Source organism: Megascapheus bottae, chromosome 5, assembly GCF_031878675.1.
Source record: "Megascapheus bottae isolate mThoBot1 chromosome 5, mThoBot2.hap1, whole genome shotgun sequence".
NCBI lineage: Eukaryota > Metazoa > Chordata > Mammalia > Rodentia > Geomyidae > Megascapheus > Megascapheus bottae.
In genome coordinates, this window is record NC_143513.1 from 72621278 (window position 1) to 72635131 (window position 13854).

Consider the following 13854-nt stretch of genomic DNA (forward strand, 5'->3'; position numbering starts at 1 on the left):
ATTTCTTTGCCAAAAGTTCAGAATGTGCATATTATAAAAACAGCATATTGAACTCAAGTATTTTAGTGATGCAGCTCAGTGGGATCTTTACAGTTAGTGGTTTTTCAAAGGATTTATTTCAAAATAATTTTGATCTTCCTTTGTAGATTTTCTTTTTCTAGGCTACACTGGGGATTGGACTCAGGGACCCAGCCTCCTGTAGGCCTGAGCCATGGGCCCCGCTTTCTCTACTGTTTTCTTCTAATAACTGAGTTCAATGTAGATTTCTACACATAAAGATACAATAATAGTACAGATGCTGACAGAGAACCAACTGAATTTTCGGCAGAAGCTGAGGTTTTTACTATTTAAAACTCTATCTCATTTAAATATTCTACAAAAACTGTAACACTGAGTTAACTAGACAGTCTTGAGTATTATTTGCAGTCACATTTCAAGAAGTCATTAAAATGAAGAGTGAAGTATTTTCTAAAACTAAGAATAATAGGAAAAGAGAGACTTCTGGAGCTGATAAGCTATTGTCATAAGACACCTGAGAGCACTTGTTTAGTATGTGTGAGATCCCAGGTTCAATTCTCCAGCATCACAGAAATAACTATTAACTCTCCTAATACAGAGTTCAGTCTTAGGCAACACTTTTCTTTTACAAGCCATTGCTAGCACTCCCATTGCTAGACTGAACTGAAGGACATTACAAAATGACTTTATCTTCCTGTATTGTGCTATTTGATTATAACTCTCATGCTAATAGAATTAAGAATGTCTCTATGCAACTTAGTGAAATTTTTTATAAGCCAACTTTTAAATAATTCATGTTTAAAACCTCACACAAATAATTTATTTGAAGACTCCATTATCTGACAGAAAGAAATCTAAATCACCAAAACAGAAATTATCAACACACAAAGCTGCCTTGTTCACAATGTTACAGTTAAAAACTTAAACCACACCAAAATATTTACTTTATATATCGTTTTTAGAGATAGTAAAGATCTTTAAATAAATTCATTTGTCTCCAGAGGGATGAAACTAAAAATTTGATGACTGCAAACAAAAAGTATGGAGAGGAAAAAAATACTTGAAAAATATTTAGTGAGCCAAATACTTCACAAAAGAATGGATGTACTAAAATCATTCACCCCAAGCGGCACATGGTGGCTCACGCCTGTAAGCCTAGCTACTCAGGAAGCTGAGATCTGAGTATCAAGGTTCAAAGCCAGCCCAGGCACAAAGGGACCTGAGACTCTTATCACTAATTAACCTCCAGAAAACAGGAAGTGGGGCTTGACTCAAGAGTAGGCTTGTAGCCTTGAGCTGAAGAGCTCAGGGACAGCACCCAGGCTGAGTTTAAGCCTCATCACACACACACACCAAAAAAAAAAAAAAAATCATTCACCCCTTCTGCCAGACAAACCGTACTCTCCTTAGAACACATTGCTTACAATTCACCCAACTATGACTGCCAAGGATTTCTAGACTTGTGATAGGATTGTTAAGAGACAAGCTTTCCCATCAGAGCATATTATTTTACTTGGAGTTGAAGAGCAGTGATATTTCATATAGTCCTATTGATAAACTAGATGTAAGGCATAGTTTTAAAAAAAAATGTAAAAACTTCATGGTACAACTAATGACAATGTCTGCTGTATAAATTGCTTCTCTCAGAAGAATAAGAATTTTAGATTCCCCAAATGGGGACTTAAGTGACTGAAAGGGAAAAAAAAAGTAGTTTTATAAACAGCTTTTTAATCTTAGTTTACCTTTAGAGTAAAAAAAACAAAACAAAACAAAACAAAAAAAAACGCAAAAAAGAAAACCTTTTTCACAACCGAGTTAAGAGCCCTCAATTTTTTTTTATCCTCAAGGGTAGAGCTCTACCATTTGAGCCTCAGCACCACTTCTGTCTTTTTTCTATGTATGTGGTACTGAGGAATCGAACCTCAAATTTTAATGAGTATGTAAAATTTTGATTGTAATGTTGCATGAAATTGTCATTATGACTTTAAGTATTTCACATATATATATGTATTCAGAACCCCAATATCTTATATACATTCATACTTGACATGCATGTATTTGCCCTACAAAATCATGTTAGTTTTCTTGGTCATTTGTTTATTTATTTCAAAGTGGTTTATCATAGCAAAGGCTCCTTTGTCATTAAGCCATTAGCCACTAGATTTCAATTCTGCTTTCACTAAAACATGGAAACCCTAAGATACTTCTTGCTTCTACTGTAGACAGTAAATGACAGCTAAGTACCACCAAATGCTCAAGTAAGCACAGCTTTTTTTTTTTTTTTTTTTTTGGTCCACCCATTCTTTACTACAAAAAATTCAGGGGATTTAAGTTTACCAAAGAATGGTGATTCTTCTTTGCATAAATTCCAATGTATTTCCAAGGCAATTAACGCAGATAACTACCATCATAGAAATGTCAAAGTAAGAAACTTCTCAAACCCAAACATATTAAATAAACATGACATTAAATGCAGAGGAAATGTCCAATCTAGTAATATAAAATCTGCCCTCAAGCTGAACATCAATATGACTCAATCAATAATCAATTCTCAATATAGAAGAGATCTGCAACCCACAAAGAATCCACAGACAATCAAGCTATCATATTTGCGGGTGGAGCTCACAAATGAATTCTGCGTGTGTCAAGATTTATCTTATCTTGAAATGCTTCTGCCCGTACTTATTGACATCATCAGAACCCACATTAAGTGTTCTGGAAAAAATGCAATTCAGAAGGACCATGGGGAAAGTAAAAATGAAATGGAGAAGGTGTTGAAGCCATGTCCCAAAAGAGGGAATAATCCGCAAACAGATCACTGAAAGCGAAGTGAAAACGTTCCTCCCCTGAGTAAGCTGAAGGAAGATCTCCTTTCACTCGAGCGTTTAATAGTCTCCTACCTCACTTCATTCACTTCCCAACTTCCTTTGGACTTTTTCAAACAAACAACCACGGGGCATCACCCCACACACACCTTTTTTTTCCCCCCACCCTGGAAGTGTGTGTTGAAAGAATCTGTATAGGAAAGAGGGCCATTCTGAAGAAAGGCTGAGAAACAAACAGGTGGGTGAGAAGGAGCCGTGGCACAATCTGGATACTCCAGGGCTGGCTTGACGATGACAGATGTGGTTTCAAGGGAAGGACTGCAAATCGCCAGAAGCCCCAGCCCAGCCGACGGACTGATGGCAAGCACCCACGGGAGGCAAAAGCGAAGTGCAGACGGTGAGCGGCGGAGCAAAACACCATGCAGCAGGACGGGGGGGAGGGGGGGAGGGAATGAGCGGGAGGAGAAGCAGGGGAAGCAGGAGCAGCAGCAGCAGCAGCAGCAGCAGCAGCAGCAGCAGCAGCAGCAGCCCAGGTCCGAGTGGAAGTGATGGGCTCTGGTCCTGGGAGATGGGGGCCGGTAGGGAAGGACGTCAGCGAGGGGAAAGTGGGCTGGGGAAACAAGGAGCGACGGAGACTTAGGACTCCTGCCGCTAGTAGCGGGGGGTGGGGGGGAAATGTGGGGTGAAGCCGGAGACGAGAAACGGTCCTCGGCTCCCCCCAGGAAGAAATTCTGGAAGGAAGAGTCGGCGAGCGCCGCGCCGCCTCCGGCCCCGCTCCCTTTTCCTGGTGGTAACTGCTGTGGCGTAGAGGGGAGAGGGAGGAAGGAGAGGAGGAGGAGGAGGAGGGCGGCCGGGGAGGAGGCGGAGGAGGGGGAGGACGGGGCTGGGGGTGGGGAGGAAGGGGGGTGCGGCCTGCACGGTCCCGGCGAAGCCTCCGCTCTCTCGTAGCCGGTCAACCCCGGGTTTCCCCGAAGCCCAGCCCCGCACAGACTCACCCGCCTGCCTTGCCTCGCTTTTTCCTCAGCCGACTCCACGCGCTGCCGCCTCCTCACAAAACACCACTGAACGAGTGTCGGGGAAAACAAACAAACAAACAAAAAACAACTCTTCAGAACTGGGCCTGACTGCTTCAGCGAGTCCGACCTTTACGGCTGAGAGAGAGACTCTCGGCTTTCGGTGGGTTCCACAGCCAGACGGGCCACCATCTTACATTAGGGTAAGACTCCTCCGGTCTCCGGTGCGCAGGCGCACGCCGACCCGGCCGGGAGGGGCGGGAGAGAGGCGGGGCGACTGGCGGGCGACCGAGTGGAGAGGTTGCGGCGGCGTCTCCCGCAGCACTCTGGGAGTTGTAGTCCATGGAGGGGAGGGTAACGGCCCAGAGGCAGGCTGGGAGTTGAAGTCCACGCTGCGAGGGCAGCCGGGAGTGCCCGCCTCACGTGGCTCCGGCCCCGCCGCCTTTCTTGATGTTTTGCTTCCGTCTCTGCCCGCGTGTACGGCTCCCGGGTCGTTTGACGGGAGATTCTCCTTAAGGTCTGCGGAGATGTAGGAAGTCAAAACTATGCTCGAGCGTAACTCAACTGCGGGGACCCCGGAGCTGCGTCTCTCCCCGCTCCCCCCCCAACCCCGCCCCGGGCGGGTTGTCTGGCTGCGGTGAGAGCGCCCTGGTTTCCCTGTCGGGGCGCCGGCGGGAGACCAGTCCCCCCCGCACCCCCCATCCAGAGCTGACGGAGAGACGCGGAGTGAAGAGCCACCTCGGCCGACAGAACGGGAGACTCGGGCACTTCCGAAGGCAGAGGTGGCCTTGAGGACCGGGGGGAACGGACGGCCTTCGGGGTCCAGTTCACAAACTCCCTCCACACGCGTCGGCCCGGCCCGGAGAATCTAAGAATGCAGCACGGAAACCGGACGACGGGGCCTGAGCGACTGCCTCCTGGAACCCTGGTGGGAGTGGCGCTCCAAGCAGTCGGATTTGCTTCTTGAGGGCTGGCCTTCATCCGTGCATGCGACGATGGTGCTCCGCCTGGGTGCCAGGCACTGTTGTGGTCGTCGAAAATACAAAATTCCCCGTTCTCCTTCGTGTGTGTGTTCGGTAGAGAAGGATAGGTCTTTCTTACTTAAATATATGATTAAAGTGCACGGGATAGTTGCTGATTTTAAAAAGTTTTAAAGGAAGTCGAGTAAGGGAAGATTGTAATTTGAAATATATGAATCTAATCTCTGAGAAGCCTTCATTAAATTCAAGAAGAACAAGAGGGGGAGGAGGAGGAAGAAGAAGAAAAAAAGAAATACAGGCTGGGCACCAGTCACTATGCTTGTAATTGGCTTCTCCACGCCAGCCCAGGCAGGAAAGTCCATGAGACTTTTACCTCCAATTAACAACTAAAACGCTTGAGTAGTTCCAAGTGGTAGAGCACTAACCTTGAGCACAAGAGCTCATGGATAGCTCCCAAGGCTGTGAGTTCAAAACCCTAGGACTAACACACATACACAGACAAAAAAAAGTAAATGTTTAGGATTAGATAACCGAACTGCTTTTTTCACCTATGGTGGGACATTTGCAAGTCACAAGGGACACAGAGTCATTTTTCCTTGGGAAGAATAGTACCACATCTTACCCAAAGCCAAGCATACCTTGTCCCTGTCCTGAAAAACTGAGCCATACTCTGCACAGTATCCAGTACTAAAGGCAATGCCAACCCTATATTGAAAACCATTCAGTGCTGGTCATTACTGTAAGAAAGTAACAGTCGTAGTTCTCCAACTAAGTAGCATCGCTATTCTTCAGATAGGGTTCCTTTTAAGTATTTCTTTTAATATGTGCATGTATAATTTCATTTAGACTTATACTCAAAAACATGAATACATGTCAGTATAGTCACACAAGAAACAATGCAAGGATTCATATACCTCAACTATTAATTACTTAGGATTGTAATTGAAAATGGGGAAAGAACATAACATTTTTAGAGAGGAGGGGGAAGTAGGTTGTGGGGCTTGAACTCAGGACCTGGGTGCTGTTCTTGAGCTTTCTTCCTCAAGCCTAGCCTCCTTTAAGCCACAGCTCCATTTCTAGTTTTGTGGTGGTTAATTGGCAGTAAGAGTCACAAGGATTTTCCTGCCTGGGCTGGCTTTGAACCCTGATCCTCAGATTTCAGCCTCCTGAGTATGCGATTACATGAATGAGCCACTAATGCCCAGTGTGTGTGTGTGTGTGTGTGTGTGTGTGTGTGTGTGTGTGTGTGTGTTTACAAGACAGGGTGACCTAATGTGATCTAGAATTTTTGATTCTCCTGCCTCAGCCTCCTATGTGCCCAACCATGTCCATCTGTGACTTTCTTTATAAAATACTGCATTTATTTATTGCTATGTCATGAATTAACTGTGTGTGTGTGTGTGTGTGTGTGTGTGTGTATGCATGTGTATGCATACTGGTCCTGGGGCTTAAACTCAGCATTGGCCCTGTCCCTGAGCTTTTTTGCTCAAGACAAGCTCTCTACCACCTGAGCCACAGTGCCACTTCTGGTTTTTTGTTTTGTTTTTTGTTTTTGCATGGCAGAGAGGAGGAAGGGAAGGTCAATCATAGATAAGAACCTCAAGGACTTCTCTATGTAGTTTGGCTTTGAACTATATTCCTCACATCTTAGCCTTCTGGGTAGCTAAGGTTACAGGTGCAAGTCACCAGTGTCTAGCAACTTAATAGATTTTTAAAAACAGATCACGTAGGGGCAGGGAGTTTGGCCTAGTGGTAGAGTGCCTGCCTGACATGCCCGAAGACCCGGGTTCAATTCCTCGGTACCACATACATAGAACAAAGCAAGAAGTTTTGCTGAGGCTCAAATGGTAGAGCTCTAGCCTTGAGAAAGCCCAAGGACAGGGCTCAGGCCCTGAGCTCAAGCCCAGGACTGGCCAAAAAAAAAACAGATCACCTAGTTAGGTTCTGGTAGATCAATTACTTTAGATTGAAAAGAGTCAAGATTTAGATGATGCACAGCTTTACATGAAGTTTGGATTTTATTCCAAGTAGAGTAAGCAATAATTGAACCTTAAAGCAAAGGAATGGTATGATTGAATTTATCGTTTCAAAAGATCTCTGTGACTACTATGTGGAGAATGAATTTGAGACAAATGGCAAATATAGAGGTGCAGAATCCAGTTGGGAAGGGACTGCTGAGATGCAGTCTGGAGTGAAGATGTGGCTTGAACCAGGACTGGAGTGAGAAAAGGATGAGGTATGGGAATTATTTGCCTTGTGCCCAAAATTGAAGTACTTCATAATGAAGTACTTTATAATAAGGATAAAAAATGTTCTAAAACTATTTTGAAAATCAAAATTAATACAAAAACCATAATAAGTGAAATATTGAGCCAAGAGTGTGGCCTAGTGGTAGAGTGCTTGCCTAGCATGCACAAAGCCCTGGGTTCAATTCCTGGAAACCACATACACAGAAAAAGCTGGAAATAGTGCTATGGCTCAAGTGGTAGAGCACTAGCCTTGAGCTGAAGAGTTTAGGAACAATACCCAGGCCCAGAGTTCAAACCCCAGAACTGGCAAAGAAAAAAAAAGTAAAATGTTAAAATTTTAAATCAAAACAAAAGTCCAAGGTTAAATTTCTACAATGCTACTTTTACTTCTCACTCCCAATCCTAGCCCTGGTTTCACTGAAGTTTTACCAGAACAGGTGACTGTCTTTCAGTCTGTAATTGCCAGTTCTACCTTTAAAAAAAATCACTCATATATGAAGAAATACAAATGGCTCATTAATAGGTACCCTACATCCACTGTGTATGTGTGAGTGTGTTCCTTACCAAAGTATGCCAGGAGCCTTAATAGTAACATTAGTTGTAGCTACAAAAGCAGTGGAAACAATTCAGATGTTAACCAACAGCAGAATGGTTAAATAAACATCAGTAGTTTAACATAGTGTAATACTGGAGGAAAAAAATGAAAGAAGTACAATTTAGGTTCCAATCAATAAATTTCAAAACTATAGGGCAAAGGAAGAAAGTCACAGATGATTAGATAATGTAAAACATTTATATAGAGCTCAAAAACAGGTAGGACTACATTTTGCTGATGGTTTCTTACAGAGAGTTAAAATTGTAAAGGAAAATACGTTTATATAAAATCGAGGGCCAGAAGTGTGACCTAGTGGTAGAGTGCTTGCTTAGCATGCACGAAGCCCTGGGTTTGATTCCTCAGTACCACATACACAGAAGTAATGCTATGGCTTAAGTGGCAGAGCACGAGTCTTGAGCAAAAAGTATCCAAGGACAGTGTCTAGGCCCTGAGTTCAAGCCTCTGAACTGGCAAAAAAAATTGAGAATATGTTTACTTCTATAGGGAAAAAAGAACATAGACTTGAAAAGTTACATAGACTCTTCTAAGACTCTGATACTAGTCTATTTCTTCATGTGTCTATAGACACATGTTACTGCTATTTTTATGATATATAAATACATTATGATCTTTTTATTATATGTTACCTTAAATACAATTATTCAAAACCATATTCATGAAAAATTATGATAGTTGAATTTTCCCTTTTTAAAGATAGCAGATCTGCTTATTTTTGCTAGTTAGTTTTGCAGGTCATTCAAGAAATAGAAAATCTGGGGCTGGGGGTTTGGCCTAGTGGTAGAGTACTTGCCTAGCATGCACAAAGACTCAGATTTGATTCCTCAGTACCATATACATAGAAGAAGCCAGAAGTGGTACTATGGCTCAATTGGTAGAGCTCCAGCATGAGAGCTGTAGTCCAAGGACATTGTCCAGGCCCTGAGTTCAAGCCCCAAGACTGGCAAAAAAGAAACATAAAAATCCCTCCCTAAGAAAAACAGAGAGAAAAGGAAGGGATGACATTGTCTGAAAAGAAATATACTCATTACCTAACTTACAAAACAATAGCCCCTCTGTACATCACCTTTATAATAACAAAAAATTCAAGAAAATTTGTCATTTATTTACCTATTTTATTTTTTGTGTCAGTCCTGGGGATTGAACTCAGAGCCTGAGTGCTGTCCTGAGCTTTTTTGCTCAAAACTAGCACTCTACCACTTGAGCAACAGTTCTTCTGTTTTTGGTGATTAATTGAACACAGACTTTCCTCCCCTGGCTTCAAACTGTAATCATCTGATCTCAGCCTCCAGAGTAGTTAGTTATCCAGCTTATTTACTCTTATTCAATTTCTTCGCATATGGAGATTAATGCAGTATAATTTAGCACATCAACCCATTAAAGGCAAATACATATTATTCCAATGGGTATAGAACAAGATTTCAATAGAAATCAATGCTCAATCTTTAAAATATATGGATCTTTACTAACTAGAAATAAAAGGATATTAGTGGACTTTATAAGTCCATTAAAAACCCTTAGCAAATGAAAGGACCTCCAGGATATGGAAACAACAGCCATATAATGTGTGATTGTTGTTCTTAATGTACTATGTTATTTCTCATCTCTTTTGCTGTCCCTTGGTTATTCTCATATTGTTACAGTAACTTACCTTGTTATCTGGTATATTGTATATATGTTTATTTGAAATAGGATAGGGAAGGCGGAGAAAACAAGATGAGGGGAGGGGATGGGGGAGGAAAATGGGGACAAAAACATGAGAAGAGTATCAATGTCTGTGAAGTAATGCATATTCTATTTGGCAAATATAATGTAACCCTTCTGTTAATTACAATAAAAAGAAACAGAATATTAAAAATCAAAACCCATAGCAAATGTTAAATTAATGGTGGAATTTTATAAACATTTTTCTTTACAAAATGACCAAGATACTCACTACTATCATTTTTCCTATTTAGCATCATAGTGGGAGGGCTAGTCAATGCAGAAGGACATAAAAAAAAGGAGATAACTAGAAGAGAAAAAGGAAAAAGAACTTCTCTTCTTCTCTTATCATTCTCAGCACATGATGTTCAAGAGAAGATACAAAAAAAATACAAAACTAAACAGTATTAAAGTGCAAAAAAAATCAGTGTCAAGGTCTGGGGGTGTAGCTCAGCAGTACAGAATTGGCCTATTATACATGAGGCTCTACAGTCAATTCCCCCAAAATAAAATTAAATAAATAAATCATGTAGGTCAGTGATAGGGCACTTGTCTAACATGTATCAGGTACCAAGTTGAACTCAATTACTGAAAAAAATCAATATTTCAAAAAAATATATATGTCAATGATAAGGATACAAAATATTGCAAAGCACACGAAAAGGGATGAGGTACTGCTCAGTAAATTCCTATCATTCATAATAGGAATAATTCAATCCACCACACGACACCAACACAAAAAAGTACATGCAACAATAGAGTAAGATTTATTACATTCTGCTGATTTTTTTTGTTACTTTTTTCTGAAACAGTCATGATAAAAGCTCAGGCTGGCTTTAAAATCACTATATAGCCTAGATTGACATCAAAACTTGCTATTCTCCTTGCTCAGATTCTTAGACTACTGGGATTATACTCATGTGCTGATATGTTTTTAATAAGAGTTATTGAATATATATGTGTGTGTGTGTGTGTGTATGTGTGTGTGTGTGTGTGTGTGTGTGTGTGTGTGTGTGTAGAGAGAGAGATTTCTGGCTTCCAGAATTAGTGTGCGAGGTGATTCTGACAAACCTTCCTTAATGTGCAAAAGAGTAGAAGTAGACACACCACTAGTGCATAACAAAGCATTATTTCTCTTTCCTCCTTAGGTGACTTGGAGCCTAGCTAAAAGGAAAAGAAAAAAGGATTGAGGATGGAGCATACCATATAGGGTGGTGAATTCTATGATTTAAATGTAAGCCCTTTTATCCTTTCACAAAAGATAACTGAAAAGAAGTTGGATAAAGACTACCATTTACTAAAATCATCAAAGACAACATGTAGTAGTCTTTGAAATGGAAGAGAATTGAAATCATTTCTGTCTAAAGGGCATTTCATTTCTCACAAGAAAGGCATCTGAAAGACAAGGCTACCTTTGACCAATGGCCAAAAGTAAAGAATCTTGTCTGTCAAACAGAAGAATTCACCGTCCTTATTATATATGCTAGAAGATTACTGCTTTTACCCTGAGTCATTTGCCAATCAGAAAGAAGTGGCTTCTTTGCTATCTGAGCCTAAAAATTATAGAGGTTATAATTCAACAGATACCAGGTGGAGATTTTTTGCCTTTCATTGGTACATTAAAATACCTCAGGAGGGCCTGGGATCGTGGCTCAAAGTGGTAGAGTGCTGGCCTTGGCGCTAGTAGTTCTAAGTTCCAACCCAGGATCATTATAAAGTGGTTGAGCATAGGACCTAATAATTCCAGTGCATCAACTAAGTAACCTACCTTGTCTTTGAACTGCCACTAACACTATAAGTTACTTTGTTGAAGGAAAAAAAATAAGGGAGGAAGTGTACATTAGTCTAGCTTTTAAGTTGTGTAAGGAAGTAATTTTAAAAATAAAATTTCTAAGGAATAGCAAGTTGTGAAATACTCATGAAGAGACTGCAAATTAAGAACCTGATAAACCAAAACCTGACAACAACAAAAATCAAGAATAATCAGAGAGATTATGAACAATTGAATTTATTCTTTTCATGTAACAAAAAAGGCAAACTTTATCATCTGTATAAAAGAACTGGGATATAGCTCAGTGGCAAAGTGCTTGCCTTAGCAAGTGCAACATCCTGGGTTTAATCTGTCCCTCCTCCACCCAAAACAAAAAAGACAAGAAAAAAAAAGTGTAAAAAATTTTTGTAGCGGGCGTACGCCCCACAACTGATCAAAAAAAAAATTGTTGATCTGGTGAATATACTGTAACCCTTCTATTAATTACAATAAAAATATGTGAAAAAAATTGTTGAAGGAACTAGAAATAATTGAAAGCAGTATTACAAACTACAGTAGCATCAAAAAATCACAACATAGAGTTGAAAAAGACACAAAAATTTTTTTACTGATCACCAACATTAGAACTCAATATATGAGTTTTAAACAAAATTAGAGCTGAAAAGAGAATTAGTGAACTAGACTGTGGGAAATTAGGATGCAGTGAAATTGTCAGTAAAATTAATACCCTTAAAGTCAAAGAAAGAAAATGGAGTTGAGGCAAGATGAGGATATAGTAACTGATTTTCCCACAAATAATAGAAGACCTTCATCCTTTGTTGAAAGATGTCCAATTAAGTTGCTGAAAAAAGCAAAACAGTTTGTGTGCTCATTCTGGAGCTCAGATTGAAGAGACTGCCACATATATTATAAGCAAGTTTCTTTTTCCTTTTTCTTTTTCTTTCCTTTTCTTCCTTTTTTTTTTGTGAGTCATGGGGCTTGAACCCTGGGCCTAGGCACTGTCCCTGAGCTCTTCAAGCTCAAGGCTACCACCTACCCCTTAAGCCACAGCCCCACTTCCCATTTTCTAGTGATTAATTGGAGATAAGAGTCTCATATTCTTTAGTGCCTTGGCTGGTTTTGAATCATGATCCTCAGGTATCAGCTAAGTAGAAGGATTACAAGCATCAGCCATCATGACTAGCTATAGCCAGTTTTTATGCAATATTAGTTTTCAATCCAGTCTGATAAGCACTACCTTTTCCTTAGGCTGTTTAAACCATCTACCCTTTCATATTATTTACTGGTATAATTGGATTTCAATGTACTACATTGCTAACTTTCTGTCCCAACTCCTTTTTTGTGTGTGTGTGATTCTTTTTTTTTTTTTTTTTTGCCAGTCCTGGGATTGAGCTCAGGGCCTGAGCACTGTCCTTGGACTTTCTCAAGGATAGAGCTCTACCACTTGAGCCTCAGCACCACTTCTGGCTTTTTTCTATGTATGTGGTACCGAGGAATCGAACCCGGGTCTTCATGCATGCTAGGCAAGCACTTTAACCACTAGGCCAAACTCCCGGCCCCTTGTGTGTGTGTGATTCTATTTCTTCTCCACTAATTGGCTTATTACAGTTATACTTTTTTAAAGTTTTGGTGGATTTTCCTAAGGTTTACATCTTTAAAAATATCTTTACCTACAGGGAACTCAAGAAACTAAGCCCTCCCCCCCAAACCCAACAAACCAATCACTAAATGGACAAAGGAACTAAAGAGAGACTTATCAAAAGAAGAAATTAAAAAGGCAGAAAAGCATATGAGAAAATGCTCATCATCCATGGTCATAAAGGAAATGCAAATAAAAACAACCCTAAGATACCACCTTACCCTAATTAGAATGGCCAATTTTCTGAAATCAGACAATGCCAAATGCTGGCAGGGTTGTGGAGAAAAAGGAACCCTACTGCATTGCTGGTGGAAATATAAATGAGTTCAGCTTCTCTGGAAAGCAGTTCGGAGGTTTCTTAAAGAACTGAAAATAGACCTTCCCTATGATCCCGCCATACCACTCCTGGGCATCTATCCTGAACATCATAACCCAGGATATGATAAGGACACCTGCTCAGCTATGTTCATCTCTGCACTATTCACAATAGCCAAGAGATGGAAACAACCCAGATGGCCTACTGCAGATGAATTGATACAAAAAATGTAATATATATATGTATATATATATATATATATGGGAATTCTACATAGCCAACAGACAAGATAAAATATTGGCATTCGTTGGGAAGTGGATGAAGCTATAGCGAATCATGTTGAGTGAGATAAGTCAAGAACAAAGGAACAAAAGGCATGTGGTATCCTTAATATGTGGCTATTAGATCCAAACAGTATAAGAACAATGACTCAATATTTGTGTACCCAATGTTATGGACATGGTATTGGAAATATAAACCTAACTACATAGACATAAAAATTTATGACTCTATAGACATAATGTTTTATTACATAGATTAATATGTATCCAGGACATAGATTAATATGTATCTATTACATAGATGTGCTCAGCTTAATTTTAATTATGTTCTAAAATCTAAGTGCCAGTGACTGTATACAGAGAATCCCTTCTTGAATAATTGTTTGTTAAACATGTCATTTGAAATATGATGTAAAAATCAATGTTAATAAATTCTTTAATAAAA

The 13854-nt window shown here is 40.3% G+C and overlaps 1 protein-coding gene and 1 long non-coding RNA gene across 7 annotated transcripts in view; one reads left to right on the forward strand and one right to left on the reverse strand.

Annotated features, from left to right (window-relative positions):
• The window catches only part of Cnot4 (CCR4-NOT transcription complex subunit 4), a 101682-nt gene extending 97448 nt beyond the window's left edge, over window positions 1–4234 (reverse strand). For 3 of the 6 annotated variants that reach the window (XM_090333359.1, XM_090333358.1, XM_090333361.1), the window contains exon 1: window positions 3839–4231. The gene's annotated coding sequence lies outside the window, so the exon portion shown is untranslated. Of the gene's footprint in view, window positions 1–3838 lie in introns of all 6 variants that reach the window. The other 3 variants (XM_090333356.1, XM_090333357.1, XM_090333360.1) reach the window with 3 other exon arrangements.
• Window positions 4004–13262, forward strand: LOC150063617 (uncharacterized). Its single transcript, XR_016535565.1, has 3 exons — window positions 4004–4059; window positions 10551–10636; window positions 12850–13262. It is a non-coding gene; the product is annotated as an uncharacterized LOC150063617 (long non-coding RNA).
• The last annotated feature ends 592 nt before the right edge of the window (window positions 13263–13854 follow it).